Source organism: Stegodyphus dumicola, chromosome 6 (assembly GCF_044657685.1).
Source record: "Stegodyphus dumicola isolate Sdum_Otavi_A_Nest chromosome 6, ASM4465768v1".
NCBI classification, from domain to species: Eukaryota; Metazoa; Arthropoda; class Arachnida; order Araneae; family Eresidae; genus Stegodyphus; species Stegodyphus dumicola.
The window spans coordinates 125,155,785-125,183,603 of NC_140773.1; the positions used below are offsets into that span (position 1 = coordinate 125,155,785).

Below are 27,819 nucleotides of genomic sequence, written 5' to 3' on the forward strand. Positions count from 1 at the left end.
AAACAGCCCTAGATTACCTTAAATTTTGAATAAAACTATGGATTTCAAAGGTAATCAAACATAAGTCCCTGTTCTTTAGCAACAGGAAAGGAGATTTGGCATACATTTTCAGAACTACTCCATCTTAGCGTTTGAAACTGGAAAGCATGAAATACAATAATCCCTTCTTTTCTCATTTCCAGGAGTGTTGTGGCAGTTTGCTACGGCATAAAAAGGCAGATAACATAAATGACATTTTACAACGCAGAAATTAAATGGAAAATTGACTAAAATTATAGATTCAAAGTTTTCTAAACATTTACATTGCAGGAAAACAAGTATATATGCTTAAAATTAATTTGTGATGTCTACATCACTAGAATATCGCTTCACAGCAGAATGGAACTACAGTAAATGCACGAAATCAGAATAAGTGCAACATGGAGATGTCACACTACTTCCTTCAGGCCCAATACGAGGATCGCGTCGGCAAATGGCGACTCAAAGAAATGACTTAGCCCTTCTCTTTAACCTGACTGTGACATACCTGAATGATAAAGCACAGTCTATAATACGTTAAATTAATGAACTACGAAAAGCTAAGTAGGATATTCTGCCACTGAATAATGAATCTTTTGCGAATCTGAATTTAATTAGCTTCAGAGATGAGTTTAGAAAATGGCAGTTTTTGTATAGATTAATATGTATTTGTTTTAGTTCCTGTAAATTTGAAAGTAATGAGCATCTAAGGACTTTAACTAGGGAGTTTAATAAGCGGCGAGTACTGTATCTCAAGAAGGCATCTCAATTTCATCACAATAGTAAATAATTCTAAACACTCCTTGTTAAAGCTAATAGGTGATTTAAAAAATGTGCATTATAGTGCTACTAATAGGGTGCGAAACTCTCAACCTTCCACGTACGATGGTTAGTGAGTCGCCAAGTTCCTTCGGTATGGTGATTAGCAGCACTTATTCCGATTTCTCTAAGTTTAAATTCCGGGTAATGTGCACATGTTTGGGAGACGTATGTTTGTTTTTTCGTATTGGAAGCACATAAAATCCGACGATCTAAAAGCTAATAATATGAAATGAATTTACTATTTTGGTTTGTAAAAGATGTTGGTAGAGAAAACCGCTTAATTTTGAATTCCATAATGCGATTTTTATTGAGAACACCTCGAAGATTTTCCGATTTAAAATAAAAATGAGTTTGCTTTGATAGGGAAAACAGGACTTGGTCAATCTGACTAGTCTCGAGGCCTAAGTTAAAAATGGAACAGGCGAAGAAACTTGTTTGTTATCAATAACTGGGGAAGAGTGCGAAGGCTACTCATGTAGTTTGTCCATGTAAACTAAAGTCAGGAATTAAAATAATCAATAAAATCCGTAGTATAGCACAAAACAAAGTTAAAAAATTAGGAAGGGGCACCGACTCAAGTTTAACATCTTAAAAAATGCAAAACAATTGAATTTGAATTTCATTTTGATTCATTCAATTTGAATTTCGTGTTGAAATAAATGGTTTATTGATTTTTTTCTTCTACCACTAAGATTTACTAGCATGAGGTTTTATTTTATACCAAAATAAGCGAAAGTTTTAAAGAGGGATTCACGATAGCAGTTCTTCTTTCACTCTCCGAAATTGAATAATGAGGAAAAGTAACTGAAGTTAGGTATATCCTTTCTTGCTCGTAAATATCCATTTAGCAGTGACGTCGTCAATCTGCTTATCTTGCACCTAGATGGCGTGACAGGGATTTTTCAAGTTCTATCCTCTTACTGTTTTGGGAGCAAAACCTCTCTGGAAGTCTGTCCCAATAAACGTTTTATAACCAAGCACTATGTCCCAGCGATTAGACGTAAGTCATCGCATCTTCTGTGAAACTTTGACAGGATTTATGATTTGACAGAGACGGGTATCTACTGCTTTTATAACTCAATAACTTTATTGGTTCTGAGACATCAAAAGAGCATTATGACCAGACATTGTGTCGCCGTGGAGCTTTGGACATGATTATTTCATGCTGTTAAAAAAATAAATGTATATAATAGAGTTCAGTTTCATGAACGAAAATGCGCATTTTAATAATTAAAGAGCTGAGGTAGAGTAAAGATTTTAAATATAAAACTTTGAAGATTCAAGGAATGTGTTTTCAAAAAATTTATTTTGCTGCGTTTTTAGTTTTTTTTTAATTTGCAAAGAAATGAAAATGAATTGATTGGAAGGAAATAACATATGGAAAAAGAAAAACTGTAATTTAATTAAATTTCTTTTTACATTTTATCATTTTTTAAGATGCAGTTGCTAATAAACTGATAAATCCGATGAGGGTGTGCATTCCGGATAACAGGCAGAAATGAAATTACAAAACTCTATTAATGTGTTTACATATTTGTTTTTATTATTATAAATTTTAGCTACTAATACACTTATAATTTCGCTTATAAATTTCAGAATGTAATTATGTCTGACATAACTGGCGATAGTTATGAATTCCTTAATTGGGGAACTAAGGCAAAGCAAGAACAAATGGTGAAACAATGGTGGTATAAAACATTGTGACTTTTTGTAGTTGCAAGAAACTTCGAGTTAAGCTGTAAGCATATATAACGAGAGGAGAAAGACTCTGATAATCTTCACCTTTACATTGAATAGACTAATTAAAAAGACAAACTATTCACATATTTCCTTTGTAATAGCTGTCAGTATTTAGGAACCACTTAGGCAGCAGTGATTTGAACAAATATCGAAGTTCTAACTTAAGTAATGAAGAACTATAAATGTATTATGTGAAACTCATCATGTCACATAGATTTCTAGATCGAAATCAAGTTTTCGCCGCACTTATAGCAGTAAAATAACATAGTTGGTGCCAATGATTGTCTCAGTACGTTGATGATTTTGGTAAATAATAAAATAGGATGATATACACATCAAGTTTATGACTTAATTCCAATAAAGGGAATAAAGTGAAAATTTGGTCACTTGCTTTAACTCTTGTTGTAAGGACCTGATGCACTTGGTTATAAGCATGGCTGATGACGGCCAGTCTAGAAATAGAAAATTTGTAATCGTTCGAAAACTTTCCTATTCACAGTAAACTTTACAGTTTATGATAAGCAGTTTTATGATAATGATTCCACTATCATAAAAAAGTTACTTTTATCATAAAATGTTACCTAATGTTATTACAGAAATGTTACTTTTGGAATCACAGAATATGTTAAGTAGTGTGATTCTTTTGGAATGTCATAAAGAGCATTATCCGATGGAAAAAAAGCTTGCATATTCATTATGTTACTGAATGATATTTTTACAGTTTCATGCTGATTGTTTGACATACTTGAAGTCAAAGAATTGCTCACAATTTACTTAATCGCACTTAGATAATTGTTTAGGAGCATGCAAATCGAATTATATTGTACATTATAATACGTTAGCAGAAGGATAAGTACCACAAATTTCACACTGACATATAAAAAGTTAAAGAGTATAAAATAGAAATATTTGTTATTTAGTTCATAATTATTGTTATTAGTTTGTTATTAGTTCAAGTTATATCTTTTAAAGAAAAGTAGTTTAAAATATGAAACGTTTTATGCTTGATTATGAAACTTGAATGGGTGGCGCACACTGAGTTTTAAATATTATTTTGTGCACTCGAGGACCAAAAGGTTGCCGACCCCTGATGTAAGGGGCCGTTGACAATTTATTATTCAATTTGATAACAGACAGAGAATGGTTTGCAGTTTTTTGTCTTTTGCTGCACCCTCATTGAGTGAAAATAGCTAAAGAAGGGAAACTTTTATTTAATTGCTTTATCTTGTCTCAAAATTATAGAAAGAAAGTCTGTCGCTACGCTGCGTTGTAAATCAAAGATCACCAAAGTAATGAGTTCCTATGCTCAGGTGGAGAGTGTCAGTTAAGGAAAAGAATCATGATGGAATGCTAAAAAATAGATTGGTGTTCAGAAGGATTTTAGAAAGTAGAAAGCAACATCATCTAAATTTTTGCCAGACTTAACTCATTTCTTGTTTTAATTATTTTTTGAATTATATTATCTCTAGAGAATTACTTAGAATGTCAAATATTTTATAATTTTTCAACACCTGAAAAATGAAAAAATAAAATAAAACTACTACTGATGATGATTGCAAAATACTTCTTTCATAAAGGAGATAAACTATAATTTCAGCAAGATATTTGAGACCTGCAGAATGTACAAATTATTGGTTTTATTGTGACTCCTTTTAAATCCTACATAAAATAAGAAAAAAAAATAAAATAAAAATTCTTAAACTTATTAGACATGTTTGTTAAACCGAGGGAAGGATATTGTTTGAAAGTATGAATATCAAATTATTTGGAAGAAATGCAATAATTTGGTATCTTAAAATTTGCATGACAGAATCAGTTTTCATTTCAGAATTCATGTGTTCGTATGGCTGAAGCTGGATGCAGCCATTACAGAAATTTTAACAATGAAACTTACTTAACTTATGCGAAGATAGAGGATTTGGATTAAAGATGACAACCATTGACCAACACCTTTAAAAATATTTCACAAATTACATTTTAATACAAAAGGTTACGTTGCTTCAGTAATCGTAAATGCTTTTTAAACCCAATTCGTTCTACACTAGTTTAATTCTTATTATTCAGAAACCTTTTATAAAATAGATTTAAAGTGTGTTTATTAGCGAAATCTCACTAGGAAATGACCCCATATTTTTACAGTACCGACAAAGCTGGCGTTGAGAAAAAAAAATCTGGCAATCATGTTATTAAATGCTTCCAAATATTGAATAAAACTAAAAATAGGAACCCCTCAGGTTTGTTTTATTCGAAAAGGAAAAAAAAAAAAAAAGAGGGGTGGGGTGGGAATATTTTATTTATAAGCTGTCATCGATATTTTTATAATGAAGTGCATTTTTCAGTACTCAAAAGAAAGTGAGGACTTCAGAATTTCACACAGGACAACAGAGGCATGCCTTCCAGGACCATCAGGAGCATGCGCATAGGGGATAGTGTCTGATTTCGGACTATGAAAAAGAAATGTAGAGGAAATTTGATAAAAGATCGATTTATCGAATATTTCGAGTTGCAGAAATGTTAATTTTAGATTAAAATGAATATCTGCATATAATAAATTTCCTCTGTAAGAGACATACAGTTAGATTTATCAAACCTCGAATAACTGAAGTTATGCATTGCAAATACTGCAATTTTATAATCTGCAATTTCAGTTTGTAAATCATTTTGTGACTTGAGTATTACCTATACTATTCGAGCTGATATTATGGTTGACGAGCATCTCTTTGTTTCTGTAATGCACTCTATTTTCGTAACAAAAACATCTTAAGTGTTGAATAACTGATTACGAAAAAGTATATAAAAATAACGAAGCATGTTGAGGATAATTGTTTTTATTCATGAAAGGCCCACCAATGAACCTTGTATCGCACTGTCACGTGGAGAAATGAAATAAAGACATGGCAGTAGAAACAAAAAATCTCTTTAAAGCAAAAGATATTTTTGAGAAAAAAAGAATAAAAAATTTTTGTATATATTTCAGAGGCACCTAATTTCATTTAAAGTAAAAATTACAAATAAATAAAAACAATGAATTTTAAATTAACATGCTTGGAACATTTTCAAAGACATTATTTTATTGCATTCTTATTGAAAGCTAGACGAGGTTTCAAAATAATTCGTTATTCTTGAAAAAATAATTATCCTGTTCATTAATTAAATAAGAAATTACATTTTCCCAGTTTCTTAATATGAAACGCAAGTAATGTTTTAGCATAAAATTTTGTTCAATACGGAGAGTGAAATCAATGAAAGAGATTTCTGCATTAAAAGAAAAACTCGAAAATTTTACCGGGTTTAGGTCCCAGAATCATTACTGGAACATAAAAGTTACACAGAACCTAACAACTTTAAATATACATTTTTTTTATGGCTGGCACTAGCCATTTTAGACTTTGGGCACTACTAAGGCCAGAAGCAGTGGTCATTTTGTTATGGAGGTTATGAAAGAACAGTCAATTTGTATCCATGCCTTCTCCTGGATTCGAAATCGGGCGCTTCGGTACGGTTGTTAGAGTCACTAACCACCTTCTCGTGGCGGTCAACTTAATATATTAATTTCTGGCTCCATGAACACACTTATCTCCCCGTGTTAATGCTCTAAGTAAAGTAACTCCAACTTTTTTATTAGTTCGTCAGTGTAACAATTACGCAACATGAGTGAAACGGAAATGGTATCCGGAGCTTACGGGAATAATCGAAGCTTTAGACCCAGGATCTCGACTTCCTCCAGGGCTTACGACTCGCAAAGCTAAAGCAATCTTGTAAGCCTGGAGAAATAGTAGCAAAACGATCAGACAATGCTGCTGAAAGTTTCTTCTTAAAATCAAGGTCCTTAAATACATTAACTAATTTGTATCCTACTTAGAGCTAGCAAAACAAAAATAACAATAAAAACCATAAAAAAAAGTCTGAAATGTTTCAGATTTTAAATTACGTCCAAAGAAGCGTTTTTTAACGTTTTGTGTGTTACCTTTATGTAGTAAATATCATGTTTTTGCGATTAAACCATAAAATTCAGTTCATTAGAAATATCTCAAAAATAATTTTAAAATGAGCATATCTTTAGAATTTCCGATACAGTTCCGCGCCCTGGAAATAAAAAAGTTATGAAGACAAGTTATGTTATGAAGCTCCAAACAAGGGACACTATTTTTTTGCAAAATTACTTTCTTTATTAATTTCTTCGTTTAGATCAATGTCTTAGTATCTTAGGTTTTTGCTTTAATGTAGTTCATGTATTAATTGACTTAGTAAAATATATGTCTTCTTGCTGATGAGTTGGATCAAACATTACTTTTAAACTTCAATTAAAATTTAGCAGCACTTTGCGCAATATTATTACTTTTAGTACTAACGTACTTTCTTTTTACTTCGTTGAATACTTCTTTTCTATTTAATGTATAAATATAGTAATAGTAAATCGATAATAATTAATGTAATTAGAGTTAATGATAAAGGCAATATTTATGTAATATTGTTTATATTTATATAATCTTATTTATAATACTAATGAAAAATGAACATAAATATTGTTATGAATTCAATGTAAGAAATAAAGAGCTGACTTAAGTGAATTCTTCTTGTAAGATTACATGTAAATTTTTTTAATGTTTAATTTCTTAATAGAAACATTATTTATTGCTTTTTAACTTTAAACTTTTTAATGTTAAGTAGCTAAAGCAAGTGCTGAAAAGAGAATTACTAGAACCAAAGTAAAATAATGGCGGTGGCTTAGAGTTGATAATAAAATTTAAAAATAATTTCATTTTTAAGGATAGGGTTTTATTACATAAGTACGAGATAAAATTATGCTTTTATCATATTTTTATCAAAATTGATAGAAAGCGCTGTGCGGACTGTGTATGATGATGGACTATTGGGCAAATAAATTGTTTTTCTGCAATTGATTAAATGTTTCACCTTCATTTATCCTGATTTACATTGTTGATTCTTTTAATCAAAATTCTTCAAGCTTCAAAATAGAGTATCTTTGACTGTTTCCAAAAATTTTATATCAAAATGTAAAACTCGATAAGATCCTTAAATTCATTAACTTATCCATCCTAAAACTGCACTTTGACTACGAGTACAAACTCAAGTACATGGAAAAGCGTCATTCAGTGTTAGTATCATTACAGATCTCAGTGTGGGTATTTGTCGCGTGGGCAAGCACGACTGCGCGCTGTCTTCTGGAGGCTTTTGTTACGTGTGGACATTCAAGTGGATTTTTGTCAGGAGACCCCCCCCCCTTATCCCCTCCAATTATGGGAACTGGCATGGAGGTAAGGAACTGGTCAGGGGAAAAAAAAAAGAGTCGGGTTGGAGAAGGAAAGAAAGGGAAAAAGGACGGAGAAACAGAGGAGATAAATCCGAAACTACGAATCGTAACAATGATAACAAAATAGAAACTGAGTATCATTCTGATGGAAGAGAACTACGAGTTTATTGAGAGAAATTAATTAATTAATTACTACGAATTTATAACCAGAAATAAAAAAATTGCGTGACTGTTCGAGAAACAACCAGTTTATATCAAGCCCGTTTCACTAAATTCATTTCTCGAAAAGAATATATTAAACCTTAGCCATTGTACGTGTAAGAATACTGATTCTCACTGTATAGGTAAGCTAGTTGATGTAAAAAATCTGGGACTTTGAGCAAGAAATATTTAAGTATGTATGGGTAAATAATTTATTATTCAATCGTATCAATGTGTAACTTCGACCTGCTGGTACGAAAAATTGAATGGACAATGCTGATCGTGGAAAATGGATGGCAAGAATTATTTTTCCCAGTAAACGTTTTTCATTCATTCTTGTAATAAGTTAATGTAACACGAAAATATATCTTCAATATACGTTTTTGAAAAGACAATGCCTAGCTTTAGCGAAAAATAGAAAAAGGCAGTAATATTATGAAAAATTGCGCAAACATTTGTTAAATTAATGTTACATGGACAGTTAGGGAAATTTTAAATAGACGCATAAAATAAAGTTATTATATTCTAAATTAACAAAAATCCCTCAGCTTTTATTAACTCATATTATTTGTATAAAAAGGCTCTTTCAAAAACTAATCCTTTTGTTCTATTTCATATTTTACTAATTAAATTTATAATAACTAATTATTCTAAAGAAGAAATTTTATAAAAGGAGAGTTTTAAAATTGTTTTTAAAAAGAGACGCTCGTTTAAATGCACTTGTGCAGGCTATGAAATGTTTCATAATAGATGTAAAGACTTTTGTAAAAAAAAATAACATACAACTATAAAGACACAAGAAGTAGGTAAACATCATTAGAATTGTTCAGAGAGCTTAATATTTCATTCTAATAATTAAACTCAATCATGCAAGTTTAAAAAAAAGTTAAGTATCTTCAAAATATTTACAACATTTGGGTTATTAAAAACAGCTAAATAATAAATTGCAGTTTTACAAGAAATATCAACAAACAGAAAGAACTTGCAGAATTTAAGAGAGAAATTGTGTTGTTAAATTCTAAAAACGGAATGCTCTGAAATTTTTAAGCGAAGTATTATGAGAGGTCAGAAGTGAGCCAAATTATGAGATTAAAGATTTAGAGAAATGTTTATAGATAATCGTTTCTTAAAATTACTTAACTTTTTATTCTCACGAAGGTCTTTCTAAACGTTTACATCCTCTGTATAAGCATGGATGGCTTAATTATTTTGCAGTATTTTAAGGAGTATATATTATTTAAATTATATAATATTTTATTTTATTAAATAAAACATTAAATCGTTTAATTCAATTTGCTTCTTACTAAGATAATTTTAAGAACTTATATAATAGTTTTCTAACTATAATGAATTAGTTTCCATTTGATTAATTGGAAATAGATACAGTTATAGCTTTCTTATTACTATTAAAACTGATTTACTGATTGACAAGTATCCTGTTATTGAGAGTATTATTTCTATATTTAAGGTTTTTACTAATGAGTAAGAATAAACCCTGGCTATACTTTTAAATTTATTTAAATTTTATTTTTTTAAATGATTCTAGAGTCTGTTTTCCAGATGTAATTCGAAAAATCAAATAATTAGGAAGATTTGCTGAAATTCATAAATACTTCTTTCAGTTCTTTTTATATAGCATTTATAAGTAATGACAAAATTATCATGACATTATCTGATAAAATTTAAAAAGAAATATTTTTACTTTGGTTTCATGAATAAACTGTTACTGTCATGAGTAAACTGTTGAAAACATGGATATTTCATTCCAGTTACAATAAAAGAAAATGATTAATAATAATAATAATAATAATAATAATAACGACATCCATGTTTCAATGAGTATTTTTATTTTGAAGATTTCTTTAACTTTCAAGATTTTTCTTTAACTTACATCTCCAATTACTAAATTTCTCTAAAATTTCAGAAATTTCAAATCGTTGCGAAAACAGCTATGAAGACATTCATTTTTTTTCCCCACAAACACAGGTTTTGAAGAATTTAAAATTTTTGGAATTGTAGAAAAAAACTCCACCCAGCCTAAAAAAAAAAAAAAAAAAAAAAAAAAAAAACTATGTATAAATCATGTTTTCATACAGCTCTTCATCTTTTCGGTTAAAGCTTTGTAATCATTATTCTATTACTAAAATTTACAAACACAATTTCCTTATGAAAGGAGGGAATCGCTTTAAATTTGAAAAAGATAATATACTTCGTTTCAAATGTGGTCTTAATTTTTTAATGATGGCCTTTGTAAGATAAAGCGCATGCAATAAAAGCGTACGAAAATCTCAGCTGTGATAATGGCAGAAATAAGTTACATAAATATTTGCTGCATTCTTGCATTCTTCTCTAACAGAAACTCAAAGAAAACAGCTATGAAGACATTAACATAAATTGATATTTCCGAAGACTGCTACGGACGACAATCTGCAGTCGAATCTTCAGGTAGCGTAAATGGATAGCTGTCGACTGTTAACAATGGCTCTTTTTATTTTCCAATACTGTGTGATGTCTCTCTTTCATGAGTCATAAATTCAAAGATCGTTTAGTTTCAGGAGTCAAGGTTGGGAGAGCATTAGAATTTCAAAGCAAAACTTCAAGATTTCTTAGAACATAGAAATAACATTTATTAACGATAAACTTATATTACTTATATTACTTCCGCCTATAGCGTCCATGAAACATAATCAAGCATCAAATAAATATGACATGCGTCATTGTTCATGTTCAAGCGTCAAGTGGAATATTTTTCATCGGCGCGCATCAAGAGCGCCACCTATCTACTAAAAAGACGGAACATACTCCGCCCCGATGAACATTGGTTCATTACAACATTATTATAAAGATCTTCAATTTTAGATTCAAACAAGTTTTCCAAAGTTCAACAGTATATCATATAAAATAAAAATGCATAATGACAAATTTAAATTAAATAACAACAATAAATTTAGCACAAAATTTTACAAATAAAACATACTTACAATCTCTAGAAGGAAAACAAAATAATGAAACTGCTAAATTACCATATTCCACAATTGTGGTCCATTCTCTGAATCTGAAACATAATTGAATTAATAATAATAATAATAAAGACACAAATTATGAATATACAATTAATGGTTTTTTTTTAGAGTCTTATTCACTCAATGGTAAGCGGGAAAGTTTATGTATAGGACGCTTCATTTCGCCCAATAAAGTTTTTAGTTTCACAACACGAACTTTTCCATCAGCACCAGGATATAGTTCAATTACTCGTCCAAGTCGCCACTTTAATGGAGGCAAATTTTCGTCCTTTATCAAGACTAAGTCATTGAGGGCTAAATTTGGTTTATCTCTCAACCATTTGGTACGCCCTTGTAATTGTGAAAGATAATCTTTAGACCAACGTTTCCAAAAGCTCTGGAAAAATTGCTGTGTCAATTTCCATCTTTCAGCAGGGGTTAGCTTATTATTTGTAAGATCAGGTTCAGGAATTGCTGTTAATGTAGTCCCAATTAGGAAATGTCCAGGTGTTAAAGGATTAAAATCTTCAGGGTCAGATGAGATGGAAACTATTGGCCTTGAATTTAAACACGCCTCGATCTGTGTAATTAAGGTGTGAAATTCTTCGTATGTCAGAACCTGGGTACCAATACTCCGCTTTAAGTGAATCTTCATTTGTTTCACTCCAGCCTCCCAAAGGCCTCCAAAGTGAGGGGCAGCAGGAGGATTGAAGATCCATTGAATATTTTCACCGCTCAGGTAGTTTTGAAATGCTTCTTCAGAGGAAAGTGTAGCTTTGTATCTTCTTAATTCTCGATCAGCCCCAACAAAGTTGGTTCCTCTATCTGAAAAGATTTTCTTGGGTTTTCCTCTGCGTGACACAAATCTTTTCAGAGACGCTAGGAATGCTTCAGTTGTTAGATCACTGACTACTTCTAGGTGAATGGCCTTTGTGGTGAAGCATATGTAAAGGCAAACGTAACATTTATATCTCGTTCCTCCTCTTCCTTTCCTAGCTTTAATTAAAAAGGGGCCTGCAAAATCTAGTCCTGTCTTCGAGAATGTTCTATCCGGCAATACGCGAGAAGCAGGTAGGTCGCCCATTATCTGATTGGATGTGCTTGTTCGATTTTTAAAACATTTTATACATTTCCAAATTATTTGTCTTACAATTTCTCGGCCATTAACGATCCAATATTTTTGTCGCAGAGCAGATAATGTTAATGTGGCTCCTCCGTGAAAGTTCACTTCGTGAAAGTGTTTGACTATCAATTCAGTAACTTGGTGACTTTTGGGAAGAATGATTGGATACTTTGTGTTTTCTGAAAGATTCGAGTTACAGAGTCTACCACCGACTCTAAGGATTTCCTCTGTATCAAGAAAAGGATTTAATTTCAGGATTTTACTGCTGAGATTCAATTTCTTCCCTGCTTTCAAAAGTCTAATTTCTTCTCTAAATTCGGAATTTTGCATGATTTTAAAAATCAAATTGCTTGCCTTATCCAATTCTTGAACTGTTAAAAAACCTTGAGTTTTAAAGATGTAGGTTTAATATTGTGGCAGAATCTTAAACACCATGCAGTTACGCGTTTCAATTTTTTCCAGGATGAAAATCTGGATGTCAATTCAAATTCAGCCTCTTGGCTAATAACAGAACATACAGTAGTTTGTCGCTGTTCTACCTGTACCTCTTCCACCATAGGCTCGATCAAAGGATCAAAAAATGATGAAGGTAAAATTTTCTCTTTTAACCACACTGGTCCATTGAACCAAAGTTTATTTTCCACTAGATCAGAAGCTCTTAATCCACGTGAAACTATGTCAGCCGGATTGTCATTTCCCTTACAGTATTTCCATTGCGAAGGTGATACAACATCTTGTATTTCACGTACACGATTAGCAACAAAGTGTTTCCATTTATCAGCGGTACCCCTGATCCAGTGAAGAACAATTTTAGAGTCACTAAAACAAAATACATTATCTTCTTGGATATTAAATAATTTCCTTAAATATTTAACTATTCTTGCGGCAATAATGGCCCCCAAAAGTTCTAAACGAGGCAAGGTTAATTTTTTAAGTGGGGATACACGGCTCTTTGAAAGAACAAAAGACGTACAGCAAGAATCAGGATAACGAAAATATGCAACAGCTCCATATCCCTTGAGGCTGGCGTCACAAAAGACAAAAAGCTCTATTTTATCGAAATTTACACATTCATCATTTAATATGTATTTTCTAGGAATACACAAGTTGAGAATAACTTCAAGTTCAAAGTACCAAGTTTTAAATTTTTCACTCAAATAACTGGGCAAAATTGTGTCCCAATCAATACCCAATTTCCATAACTCTAATAAGAATTTTATTCTGATAACAAAGGGTGCAATGAATCCAACTGGGTCATAAATTTTTGCCACAATCTCTAATACCTTTCGCTTTGTAACGTGTTTCCAGTCAACTGGTTGTAAAACTTCTTGTACATCTAATTTCAATGTGTCCTCATCCAAATCCCAAACTATTCCCAGCACCTTTAACGTTTTCTTAGCCAAATTATCTTCCTTATTAATTAAACCAATATCTTGCCAATGATTTTTTAAAGATACGGAATTTGATTCAAATTTTCTTAAGTTCATACCAGCGTCTTGAAGAATTTTAACTGCATCAGTTGATAATGAGAAAACTTCTTCAACGGAGTCTGCTCCATGGATAAGGTCATCAACATATAAGGACTTATTTAACATGTCAACAGCTTTGCTATATTTCTTTTCATAACCCTTAATATGATGTTTGATAGTGGCGGACAAAATAAACGGACTTGTTGTCATTCCAAACGGCACTCGGCACATTCGGAAAACCTTAAAGCCTAAACTATTGTCACTATCGTCGTAAGAATGATCAAACCATAAGAACCTTAAAAAATTTCTATCTTCACTATCAATTTGAATTTGGTGAAAAGCCTTCTCTATGTCTGCACAAAATGCAACTTTATGTACGCGAAATTTTAAAATTATATCCAACAAGTTAGGATTTAAATTAGGGCCTAATATCAAACATTCATTTAACAATTTAGCTCCTTCAGACTTAGAAGAGGCATCATAAACTATTCTTATTCTTGTTGTTACTTTTCCTTCACGTATAACTGGCCTATGAGGCATATAATAACAGTTAGGTTCATTTTCAACAAACTTACATTGTTCAACAATCCCCTTTTCAACTTGTTCTCTAATTATATTATCATATTCATTATATAGGAAATCATTTCCCTTTAATTTATGCTTTAGTCCTAGAAATCGTTGTTTAGCAACGAAAAAATTATCAGCGAGTTGTGATTTATTGTCCTTCCAAAAGAGTGTTGTTTCGTACCTGCCGTTATTAAATTTTAAACTGTCGTTAAAATACTTAATAGTATCCAAATCAGTTTCCGAAAATGTTTTGTTTTCATTTTCAATTCCTATCGAATCCAATTTCCAAAATGACTGCAAATCAAATGTGTTTCCTTCAACGGCAGATAAAAACAAAGCATTAATTCGAGTATTATTATTTTTTACTTTACCCATCACTGTGTATCCAAATATGGTCGGTACTATAAACAAACCATCATTTATCATTGAATTACTTCCTGTTTGTATGTACCAGAAATGCTCCGCGCCAAGCAGAATATTTATGTTCTCATTAACGGGACTTGTATCCGAAAGTTCCAAGCCCTTTTTAGTCATAAATTCTTTAATGTTTTGACATGTTGATGGCGCCTGGAATTCTATTGATGATATTAATTCTATCCCTATAGCTTCTACAACAAGGCAGCGATCATCGTTTTTATTTTTTATTTTTAGACTATATACATCAAATTCTTGCGAGTTACCGCGCTGATTTCCAAACGAATAAATTGTTAGAAATTCTTTTCTAATGACTTGCAATTCTAAATCGCGCGCTAACTTGTGGGTGATGAAGTTTCGTTCACTACCTGAATCAATTAATAATCTTACGATTCTCGATTTATTTTTGCTTTGAGCAATAACAGAACATGTCTGTAAAAGCACACTATTTTCAGGTTTTAGAGTGTTACAGTGGGAAGTAGATACTAAAGTTTTATTTTGCGTATCTGTGGAGTTAACATCTTCCATTTCTTTCGATTTCAAACGGCAGAAAAGTTTATTATGATTTTTCTCGTTACAATTTTCGCATGGTTGTATTTTTGAATGACAAAACGCCCGCAAATGTGATCTCAGAAAGCATCTGTAACAGGGACCTTCATGTTTCAATTTGTTTCGTTTTTGTTCGTCGGAAAATTTCAAACATCCGGCAGATGTATGTTCGTTTGATTTGCAGAATATGCAAAACATTTTTACCGATGTGTTAAAAGCAGAAGCTTGTGATTTGACTTTATAATTTTTTAACCCTTGTTTAGGATTAACTCCTGTGTATTTATTACCTTTTGAGCTATTAATCAAAATACTTGCTTCTCGGCATTCAGTTTCTATTTTAATGAACTCTATTAATTCACTTACTTCTATATTTTGGTTAGATGTTCTTTTTCTATGGAATTCAAGAGCTAAATCTTCAGGTAACAATTTAAGAATTATTGGGTTCAATAACTGTCCGTATGAACCGCTAGTAACATCTAAACTACTTAAATTTCTAACGCAGATTTGTAACTGATCATAGAGCTTTCTTAACCCAAAAACATTTGAAGAACTTTTAACTGGTTCTAACTGTAACAACATCTGCATGAATTTTGATATAATAACATCTTTACGACCAAACCTCTCTTCTAAACTTTTAATGCATAGATCATAATTTTCTTCAGATAAAGCATAACCAGAAACACAATTATATGCTGAACCGGATAATAAACTTTTCAAATATGTAAACTTATCTATTTTAGATAAACTTGGATTAGAATGAATAGCATTATCATACGAATTAAAGAATTCGAGCCATTTACTGGGATCACCAGCAAATTTTTCAATATTTAATTTAGGTAACTTTACTGAAGCACTACTTGTAACAACATTATTACCATTCAGAGTACTACTAATACCATTACTAGTTGCAATTATACTTCTTTCAACAACTTCATTACTGTTAATTTTCTTTACTTTACTAACAATCTTAGCTTTAAACGTTATAATTTTTTCATCATACTCTTCACATACAAGTAGTTCGTTATCATATTCTTTTTCATCAATTATGAGAGCATCGATCTTTGAGTCAAGAGTTTTAAGTTTCTCATGGTATTCAATTAACAATTCATATGATGAATTTAGATCTTCTACATGTTCTTTACTTAATTCTTCCGATAATAATTTCTCTATTTTATTTAGAAGTGTAGTAACTTTACTACGTACAATAGCACGTTTCTTTTTCTCTTTTGCTAAATCATCCATTATGTTTCGTTTTCAAAGATCGATACCAAGAACAAATGAATCAAAAGTCTTACCTTTCAAAAGGTAATTCCCCTTGTCGCGGGTTTCAGACACCAGATAAAATGTGTGATGTCTCTCTTTCATGAGTCATAAATTCAAAGATCGTTTCGTTTCAGGAGTCAAGGTTGGGAGAGCATTAGAATTTCAAAGCAAAACTTCAAGATTTCTTAGAACATAGAAATAACATTTATTAACGACAAACTTATATTACTTCCGCCTATAGCGGCCATGAAACATAATCAAGCATCAAATAAATATGACATGCGTCATTGTTCATGTTCAAGCGTCAAGTGGAATATTTTTCATCGGCGCGCATCAAGAGCGCCACCTATCTACTAAAAAGACGGAACAAATACACAGTTTAAGTTCTTAGTTATTCTTTCTCTCCGCGGTATTAGCTGGACTTCGAGGAATTCTGTGGAACACTATATAATGATGCAGTCTTTTAATCATCCATTTACTTCTTAATCAACGCTTTTACTCTCGGATGACAATGACTACCAAAGTCGATCGAACATGGGGACTTCGTGTTAATTAAAATGTTATTTCTAATTGTCTGGAGTTTCATTCTTTTTACTTCCTTGTACGAAGTAAAAAGGAAGTATTATAATCGCGAAAAATTGTGGGTATCATATTTCAACGAAAATACACATTTTGACCGCTATCGAATGTAATTTGACGATGTTTTTGCTTGACATCTGTACGTAAGAACAGAATAAAGGACTCTCTTTTCCCTCCAAAATTATAAAACTGATTTAAAATGAATTCTGAAGAGATTGTTTCGTGGAGTCTGAACGCACGAATGTATCTCGCATAACTCAAAAACTAGAAGCCTCAGAATGTGAAATTTTGTACATAGGATTGCTATAACATGTAGATGTACACCTCCTACTTTGGTTGCAATCAGCTGCACCAAAAGTATATATATATATATATATATATATATATATATATATACTCTGTTACTCGGCTCAGTGAGCTCAGTTTCTTTATTCTTATGTTTGTAAACTGTGCATTTTTTGCTTTAAAAATGATTGAATTATGTTGCTCTGGTTAAGAGTTTTATGCCTTTAGTTAACCTTGTAAGGTATTTCTTCCACTTCCCTAGCGTGCCTTCGTGGTGTAACGGTAGCACGCTGGGCCGGTATTCCAGAGGTCCGTGGTTCGATTCCCGGCGAGGGCGGTTGCATATTTTTCATTTCTCCGGCCTCCAAAAAAATTCTAATGACTCTACAATCTGCATGCAATAATTTATGAATTATCAACAATTTAAAAGTTTTTTAAGTGCTACTAAGCTTAATGTTTGATTACCATGGCAGCCATGTTTGTTTACATTTGAAACATAGCAGAATAGTGTATTTGTTGCAATCTAGAGAAACTAAGCTTCGCAACAACAAAGTAACGTTTTCTTTTATTATTGCGAATTAAATTATGCTTAATTCATTCTGGAATTACAAATTAAGTTATTAGCTTCTTTTGGCGTAGCATCTGTATTTTTGCCTTATCGCGAACTGAGAACAGAATTAATTGAATGAGAAATATATTTCTAATGAAATTCGAGGAAATATTTGTTTCGTGATAGCAGCAAATAATGTCGCCTATCTGTCTCGGACAGAGGAGAATGCTTACGAGTAGCGCATGCGCATTAGGGAAGCGGCGCTGAATCGTCTGTGAAAAACTTTTTCTTTTTTATTTGTCTAATTTTTTTATACATCGTTTTAGATGTATTATAGTATTTGAATAGAACATGTGACAACGATTAGATAATGCTTCAAAGGATATAATTTTTGTGCATTCTGAGTTATAAAATAAATGTAACGCTGTTAAGTGAACCTAGCGCCAGAGTGTCGCTGTAGTAAATAAATATAGTGAATTTTAAGGAGTGCATTTATTCTATTGTGGTTTATGAGATCTCGACGAAGTAGATTTAATTCAATAAGTTTAAATGAAATACAATAATTTATTATTCTACATAAGAAAGTACTGTGGTGTACAACATCAGATTTCTTTCCTTTGAAACACTATAAAAAAAAAAAAAAAAAAAAAAAAAAAAAGTAGAGTTTAATTTTTCGTTTTTTCTACGTGATTTTTCAATATGTTTAGTTTTTGATTTTATCTTTCGTTGAAAATTCGGAAATGCTTATACAATGTTTATTTTAAAAAGCATTTTTACGCATACTTTTACACGCAATTAATGCTAACTCCTTTCCCTTATTTCTCTTCCTGTCTTTAGATTTACCAGTTGTAAGTTGTATGTCAGTGAGGTGGGATTGTAATAGCGAACAAAGATACAAATTTAAGATTTGGCGACGCTTTAAATGATCTCCTTTTCTCGTAAACCGTGAACTTTTCTGTTCTGGATTCCTTGAGTGATCCCTGTTAATTGCAAGTTGCTTATGATTTGATATCGCAAATAATTTGGAGCCTGGTTGGCAGACATTAAATTTATTTATACTGTATTAAGATACTGCTTTATTTATACAATTTTTAGTTTAACATAAAGTTATGCATTTTTTTACGCACCGATAAAACGTCTCTATTTTGAGACAAAAATGCCTTGAAATTCTGTTTTCATCCGTTAATATCATCCGTCTTAATACTTAATTGGTGTATTTAATTGGTGTTGTCGATCCGTACGATGCGGATTCTTTAAATGAAACTGTCTAAGTTGCTTTATAAGCATTTATTTTATGTGATTCAGAATATTTTTTTCAAGAAAAATTTCGTGAAACTTTCAGCGTGATAATGAATGTTTTTTTTTTTAATAAAGATATTTCATCACGTTTTTCAAAAATAACAGATCCGAAAATTTGGAGTATCATTTGGTTTTTCTCTAAATCTAGGTATAATAAAAGTTCCTTAGTTGTATCATTTCCATTATTTCATAAAGCAAGAATAACGTGTCAATGTTTTTTGTAACAATAGTTGAACAGAATTTTATCAAAATCACTGATATCTAGGACTTGACAGATATGTAGACCGTCTTTTTCCGTCTCGAAAATTTCGAATTGGTGACGATTTACGCTATCGTTAACAGCAACAGTAATTGACAACGTTAAAGGCAAACCAAAGCTTCCTATTACTTTTATCAAACTAACAATGAATGATGTTTCTCGTACTCTTTACGATTTTCTACTTTAGACTATTATACGCATGAGATATTCTGACAATTTCGGTGATTTATATACTGTAATACCCCATTCTTTTGTGGTAAAATTTCAGGTATCAGCTGTAATGTACGGCATAAGACTATAATTTATTTCTAAAAAACGGACACACAGAAATTTACTAGAAATTAAATAAAACTTTGAAAGTTGTTTTAACTTTGTAGAAATAAATAATACCATCCTGTAAGTTGTATGCAATAGATTTCTTTTTCATCTTATGTCTGCAAAATGGAAGTGCATTTCTACGCATTGCTTACACGTGAATACTAAATCCGCATGGTTTTTTTTTTTTTTTTGTGTCAGCTTATTTTTTATCTATTCATATTGCTTATATGCTTCATCTAATTACAGGTATTTTAAAAGATTGTGAAATTTATGATTAATGTATTATCACCGTAAGCAACATATATATGACCCAATTTTTGAGAAATATGTTAATTTTAAGAAACGCAGTATATCAGCCAGTAATTAAGAAAGCTCTTCCACGTCAAGTCATGTCGTAAGGCATGTCGGTAATTTTCTTTTTTTATTGATTATTTACTGCTTTAAAACTGAAAAAGCTGTTTGCACTATCCCAGGCAGCATGCATTCGTAAATTGCACGAGAAAAATACGTGCAATTTACGAATGGCCTTTCGTATAAAAAACGTTCAAGTTGAACGTAAAAATATCATAAAAAGTGTCCAGTGGCAATTACTAAATATTTACGTATATTTTTACGTTATACTATACGTAACTTTTACGTAAAATTTAGGTATATTTACGCCAGAGACTACTGTTCATTCGCAACTTTTACGTATATGTAAATTTCAGGGATTTACGTATATTTTTAGTAAAAATTTACGTATATTTATCGCATATACGTAAATCTCAAATTTTTGCTTCACGTATGCGTATATATTTAGTAAAAATTTACGTAAATTTCCCCGATTTTTTACTGTATATAAACGTATATATTAGGTAAAAATTAAGGTAGATATTCCCCGTATTTTACGGTACAAAAACGTATATATTTGATAGAAATTAACGTACATATTTGATAGTAATTGACCTAAATCTTCCCTATGTTTTCTTTGCATATGCGAATGACTGGTAAAAATTTAATTCGATGTATTCTCCACTTTACTGTGTATAAATGCACATTTTTTGGTAAAAAATTTGCATAAATCTCCAATTACCTTTTCACTGCATTTTTCATAAAATGTACTTATTTTAATCTCATTTTTATATAAATCTATGCAAAAACTTTCTGTATGCTATGATTAAAAGGTAAAATAATTTTTATATCAAATTCTTACATATCTGCCTTTTAGTTATGTATAGCAATATGGAAATATATATCACTGGAAAATTTAAATGCACTAGTAAATGCAAAAAAAAAAAAAAAAAAAATAAAATAAAAAAATAAAAAAAAAAAATAAAAAATAAATAAATAAATAAATAAAAAATAAAAATTCTATTAAAAAATTACATAACACTTAAAGGCTGAAAATGACTTTTAATATTTCATTTCAAAGTGACTACAAAATATGCAATAAATTTAGTAAACATGAATTCTGTGTTTTAAATCAATTAATGCCATCGTTCATTTGCATTTTTATTTACTAAATTCATTTCAGAAATTTAAATTTAGTAAAAAAACTGTAGCAAAGAGTTGTTTACTAAATAACACTTTAAATAAATTATTTGCTTTTCTGAAGGACATTTTCTTATGCCATGTAAATGAACAATAGCATTGATTTAAAACATAGAACTCAGGTTCACAAAATTTAATGCATATTTTGTAGTCACTTTGAAATGAAATATTAAAAGTGATTTTCAGCCTTTTAGTGTTATGTAATTTTTGAATAGAAATTAATTTTTTTGCATTTAAATTTTCCAGTTATATATATTCCTTATTGCTGTACATACCTAAAAGGTGGATATGTAAAAATTTGATATTAATTTTATCTTTTAATCATAATATGCAGAACATTTTTGCATAGATTTATATAAAAAATAAGAGATTAAAATAAGCACATTTTACGAAAAATGCAGTAAATAGGTAATTGGAGATTTATGCAAATTTTTTACCAAAAATGTGCACTTATACACAGTAAAGAGGAGAAGACATCGGATTAAATTTTTACCAAAGTCATTCGTATATGCAAAGAAAACATAGGGAAGATTTAGGTCAATTATTATCAAATATATAAGTTTTTGTACCATAAAATACAGGGAATATCTACGTTAATTTCTATCTAAAGTACAATATAGTTAATTAACAAATTCAGTAAACGAATGTAGCACAAAAGAAAACATCATACGTTTAGATTATTTGAATGAGTGTGCTAAATTTTAAAATTGTTAAATATAGACCAGGAAATTGTAGAAAACTTACCTTTTCCAATAGTTTACCAAGTTGACTTTGTTATTTTCCTTGAAGATGAATGTTTAATGTCACAAATATTTCATTCATATCTTCAGATAATACACAAATCTATACATATTTATTTATGAAAATTCAGTTTATCCCAAACATGTTAAAGAAAATATTAATTTGCATGCAAGTTAATCGAGTAACTTCTGTTTTAATTACACACATAATTATGATATGTAAAAATTTTGCATTTATCAGTCAATCTTGCAATGTATTGTAATCTATTATTGTCGTCTTTTTCAGTTTAAAATCTTATAAATATATTAGATCAGTACTAAAAGTTCACCTCTACAAAAGAAATGCTTTATTGAGGTATTTTTAAAAAGTTCCCTTTTACAATGTATCTGTTAATTTCATAAAATTATGCAAATTCAAAATTACCTAAATATGTTCTTTATTTTATCTTATATACCAGATAAAATTTTAAAAAGTTAATTTGTTTAGGAATATTTAAGTTTTTAAATATTTATCTCATGTGACTTTTTCTATAACATCATTATAAATGTACATGTTGATGTGCACATACCAATTATTTTTTTTTCATCAAATAGCTTTATGGTATTAAATGATTTAAAAAGAGGCAACTGGACAAAAGAAAGCAATTAGAAGTTGGCTAATTTTTTATTAATTTGTTGTCAAATGCTGTGCATTTTAGATTATGCTCATATGATGACAATGAATTATTTAAATTATAAAATTATTTTGAACATATCCCACATAAATTAACAAGTCTAAAATTTCAAGTTGTTTGAAGTATTATGAACTGTAATACTTGCAAAAGAAATACACATGAAATTAATTTAAGAATTAGGTTTGTTTTACAGGTATTCGAAAACTGCAATTACTGTTAAACAATAAAAACTAACATTAAATCTGAAGAGCATATTTTTTTCGATAATAAAATTCCACACAGACTTCGCCATATTTTTTCTATAGTTCGCTGTCTTTAATATCCTGCTCGATTTTTGTAAAAGTGAATTCTTTGTCACCCAATGTTTTGAGAACAGCTCCTAAACAAGAAAAAGAAAAATCTGTAATAATTTCACACTTCAGATGTTTTCAGTTTTTAAATATAGTTGAAGTATTAAAAGATGCATATAAAATGCACTGAGTATTTCATATTTAAAAATTTACATTTCAGTAATTAAAAATTTAATTTCATACTATCACACAGTAAGCTTCAATTATATACCTTACACAATGCCTATAATTTCAAGTAAAAAATACTTAAGATTTGTTTAGAACTGCAAGGTTGAGAAAGTCTTTAGTATTTAAGTACATGAGAAAAAACTTAATTTTGTATTAATTATATTGCATTAGCCTTTTCAATTTTATTCCTACATATAGTAAAGAATATTCGTTTTCTTACAGATAACTTTTTCTTAAATAAAGAGTAAGCAGAAAACTAATCACAACACTATATACATATAACAGAATACTTCATAAACATATACATGTCATTAACATACGTATATGCATTAACAGGCTATTTTACACATTTCAATAAACCAGAAACCAATACGCAATCAAAAGTATTATCAGTAAATTCCTCCAAAATCAGAGCAAAAATCTTTAACTATGATAACAATGACATCTCAGTTTGCAATATAAAATATTTCAAGCCTACATTCATGTGCATTCTAAGCAAACAGAAAGCTGAATAACAATAAAATTATAAATACCATAAAAAAGTTAAGAGCCACGTAGAATGATAGCAAGACTAAATGAAGTCTTCCTTCAAAAGTCAATTTAAATTCAAAAATTTGCCTTCCTGTTTAACATCTCAAAATAGAGTTACTGCTTACACTAACTAAATTTCCTGTCTTGGCAAAATAAAAATTGTCACTTCTGTTGCAGGAAATATTTGCTGCAAACTTTGTATGCAAATAATCCAGTGAAAAAATTTTAATTGTGGCTTGAATATTTTCTTTATTAAATAAATGAAAAATTCCCACATAATATTAATTTATGATCCACATGAAGCTTTTTACCTCTACCATATCATGCAGCTATTTTAAGATATATACTCTCATATAAAAGCCACAGAATTTTTTTACCAATATTAATATAGTATAAATCATTAATAAATCTTCTAAAAACAGCCCCAAAATTTCTGAATTTGATACCCAAAACATAATTCTACGTAACTGTTAATGTATGCATTTGCTTGCACATACTTAAAATGAATTATACACACAAAAACTTAACATATTAACTTTAATAAATTCTTAATTAGCAGGATGACTCAATTAAGGCAAAATATGAAAGAAATCTACCTGATGGAATAGTTGTAAAAGATATATTTAAAAAAAGCTAATATTGTTTACCTTACACATGGCAGAAATTGAGTAAACTGTATGCAGATGGATTATTTATTAGGAATAAAAGTTAGATCAAAGTACCAAAGTCACACTAGGGCTTTAACCATTTGGGTGCAAAGAAGCATCTCAATTTAAAAAAGAATAATTTTAAAAAGCTAATAGAATTTTATAACTTTTACAATCTAGTACAAATATTAGACACATAAACCACACTAAATGCCATTATTTACTTGCATATTTTCCTTCTTTGTGTACTTTATTCCTTAATTTTTCAGGATATGATTTAGAAACAGAGTTATGGTAAAAATGTATACTGGTAAAAAAAATATTGCTGAAACTGATAAGTCCTTTGAATTATATACTATAGTGCAAAGAGGGATGGAATATGTGACTAAATATGATAAATCAGATTACAATAACATTAAACAAATAACATGAAAAACTGAAAAAAGAAATTTTATTTGAAATTATTTTTTAACTCATGGAAAGACAGACAGTATTTCCAACTTATTAAATTCAATTATATTTTACCTTCGTCAAACCAATATTGGTAAGAGAGTTGCATTTAAAATCGGTGCTAAGCTAAAGCTGCTTTCTTGCCTAATTTTATACTATTGAAAATACCGGTAATTGTCAAAGTTATTCGTACTCAATATGTGCAAGATTATTAATGAGCTGCCAAACCGCAGTTAACCATCTAATATACTACATTCAACATTATTATTTTTCTTTTTGAATGTCAGGTTTTCATTATTTCTGCCAATATATCTGTAACAGGACATAAAGATTGAGTTAATGTAGAATAGAAAATTACCTTGCAAGTTAGCACCTTTACCTTAGTGGCAGTACTTCATTCTCTAGAAAAAACATTTTAAATTATTATACTTAAACAAAAAATTCATATTTGTTACATCATTAACACAATAAACCAGAGTTGAATGCAAATCTAGTTTAACTTCATTCTTGAAAACTAGTTTATTACTTTCAATTTAATTTAAAAATAATAAAAAATAAGATACGTATTATGATGACTACCTAGATATCTCGCCTAAACTGGCAATCCTTGTAGGTTATACAGGTTAACCCTAACATAGGTTATAGAGGGCACTAAGATAGAGAGTATTAATCCCACACTAGGGACTCTAACATTTGGTAGGAACAGTTTGAAAAGTGAAACAGATATTTATAGTGAACCAATGCAAAACAAAAACAATAGTTCTTTAGGGACAAAGCCCCTTTGGACTAATAAATACGAGTAAATTAACAGCTTTTAGCTATTTTTTCTTCTTGTAAAAAATAGACATACAGAATATTTTTAGAAAATAACAGTACTTTAAGCATGCATTTTCCACATATTTAACACAATAATTCATTCTAGCTCTGTTGCAATACTGGCAAAGGTACTCCTCTGTTATTAGGACGGGATTCAGAAATGTACAATGAAACCTCGAGATACGAGGAAAGTATGAGCAAAATACGAGCATTAATTCGAGTAACAAGCAATGAGCCAGGTTGTTGGTACGGGTGGCGCCATTTCACCATCCGGCTCAACTCGGGGAATCCCCTCGACAGATCACTCAGTGTTCTTTTATATATGTGTTTGTGCACTTGTAAGTTAATTGTTTTGACATTTAACATGAAAATAATTATTTCAAGATGCCTCGCAAGAAGATTGTTGCCTCAGATAGTGTTGCAAAGAAAAATAAGGAGGCCATGGCCGTTGATATCAAGAAAGAAATCATAGATAAACATAAGCATGGTGACGGAATTGGCGAAGACTTGCGGCCATTCAACATCGAAAATCTATACTATTCTGAAGAAGCAGGAAGAAATTAAGAAACCTGATGCAGCCAAAGGAATTATCGTTTCTTCCAAGCACCATAAAAGTACTCCTAGATGTTGAGAAGCTGCTGTTGGTGTGGATTAATGAGAAGGAGTTAAAATGTTGGTAACAAAGTTAAACTATTGTTATATTATTTACCAGTGTTATTTATTAGGAAAAATTGACTTGATTTTAAAATGTTGATATTTTTTGGGGTGTGGAATGGGTTAACTGAATTTCCATTATTTTCAATAGGGAAGCTTGTTTCTAGATACGAGAAATTCGCTATACCAGTTGAATGCTGGAACCAATTAAACTCGTATCTCGGGGTTCCACTGTAGATATGTAAGCATGTGTATATACATGTATGCGCATATATGTGTAAAGTGTACACATACATACATACATAAAGAATATACACATGCACTCACGAGCACCTACATTTAAAAATGCATGCATATAAACACACATTTCTGAATCTGGTCCTGATAACAGAAGAATACCTACATGAATCATAGGATTTACATTAATCAGTTTTATTAGAATTCTTAAATGCAGAGGATTTACATTAATCAGTTTTATTAGAATTTTTAAATGGAGAGGATTTACATTAATCAGTTTTATTAAAATTCTTAAATGAAATCTTCACTATCCGAAAATTCAGTTTCATTTCCAGCTGAAACTGTATCAGGACAATCTCATTTATATTATTTCCCTCTAACAACTGAACATTTTAAAAACCTTTTCTATTCCATGGAAAACTAATGCTAAATTAAACATACATTTTCTAAATCTGAAAATTTTAAGTTAGCTTAGAAACTGTAATCATTCTTAAAAAAGTTTGATTTATGCAGATGTTAGATCAATAAAATTACTTTCCTGTGAAAAAGTAATATGGCATTGAACAACACGATTTTACACATCAAGATATACTGAGTGAAAATTCCTGAAATGTTATATTTCTTGGTATCTCTGCAAGAATTGTATAAATAAGACTACCTCCCTTTTAACAAAAAATTTTTTAGTAAATACTATGAAGAAAATTGGTTACATTATTTACAGTTCATAATTAATAGAAAATAAACCATTTCTTAGCTTATCAGAATTTATTTTTATCACATTCATAAACAGTACTAATTTAAACAAACATACCATTATGATTTCAATAACTATGAAATAGAAAATCCAAATCTGCATCTTTGATGGTCTAGTAGATTGGACGTCTCGTTTACTACAATTCAGCAGGATGCTGACTCCCCAGACTGTAATATATATATAATTAATTTACAAGGGAAAAAGCAACAAAAACCATTTCTGGGTTTTCATCCGCAGAGAACCCGTTGGCGCTTCGGGAGCGAACCCGTTGGCGCCGTTCCATTTTTACTCGCCAAGCTCGAGCCGTAAACGTGATTTTTAGTGCATGTAAATTCTAGTTAGCAGACTAAACAATATATTAAGCATATGGTAGTAAAAATTCACAGATAATAAGCATGTAGATGTAAAACTAACAGGTTAAACGTGATATACGGAAATAAATTGGTGTTAAATTTAAACAGAAATTAATTATTAAATTATTAACTTTTGTTATGAATTATGCTGATTACGATACTTCTCATTTTAACCTATGCCA

General features: G+C 30.3%; 1 long non-coding RNA gene across 1 annotated transcript; it reads right to left on the reverse strand.

The window, feature by feature from the left end:
- Window positions 1-22,960: 22,960 nt before the first annotated feature.
- LOC146996837 (uncharacterized) lies at window positions 22,961-27,457 on the reverse strand. Its single transcript, XR_015041483.1, has 3 exons — window positions 27,342-27,457; window positions 25,182-25,224; window positions 22,961-23,056 (listed from the first exon to the last, which is right to left on the reverse strand). It is a non-coding gene; the product is annotated as an uncharacterized LOC146996837 (long non-coding RNA).
- Between the last annotated feature and the right edge of the window lie 362 nt (window positions 27,458-27,819).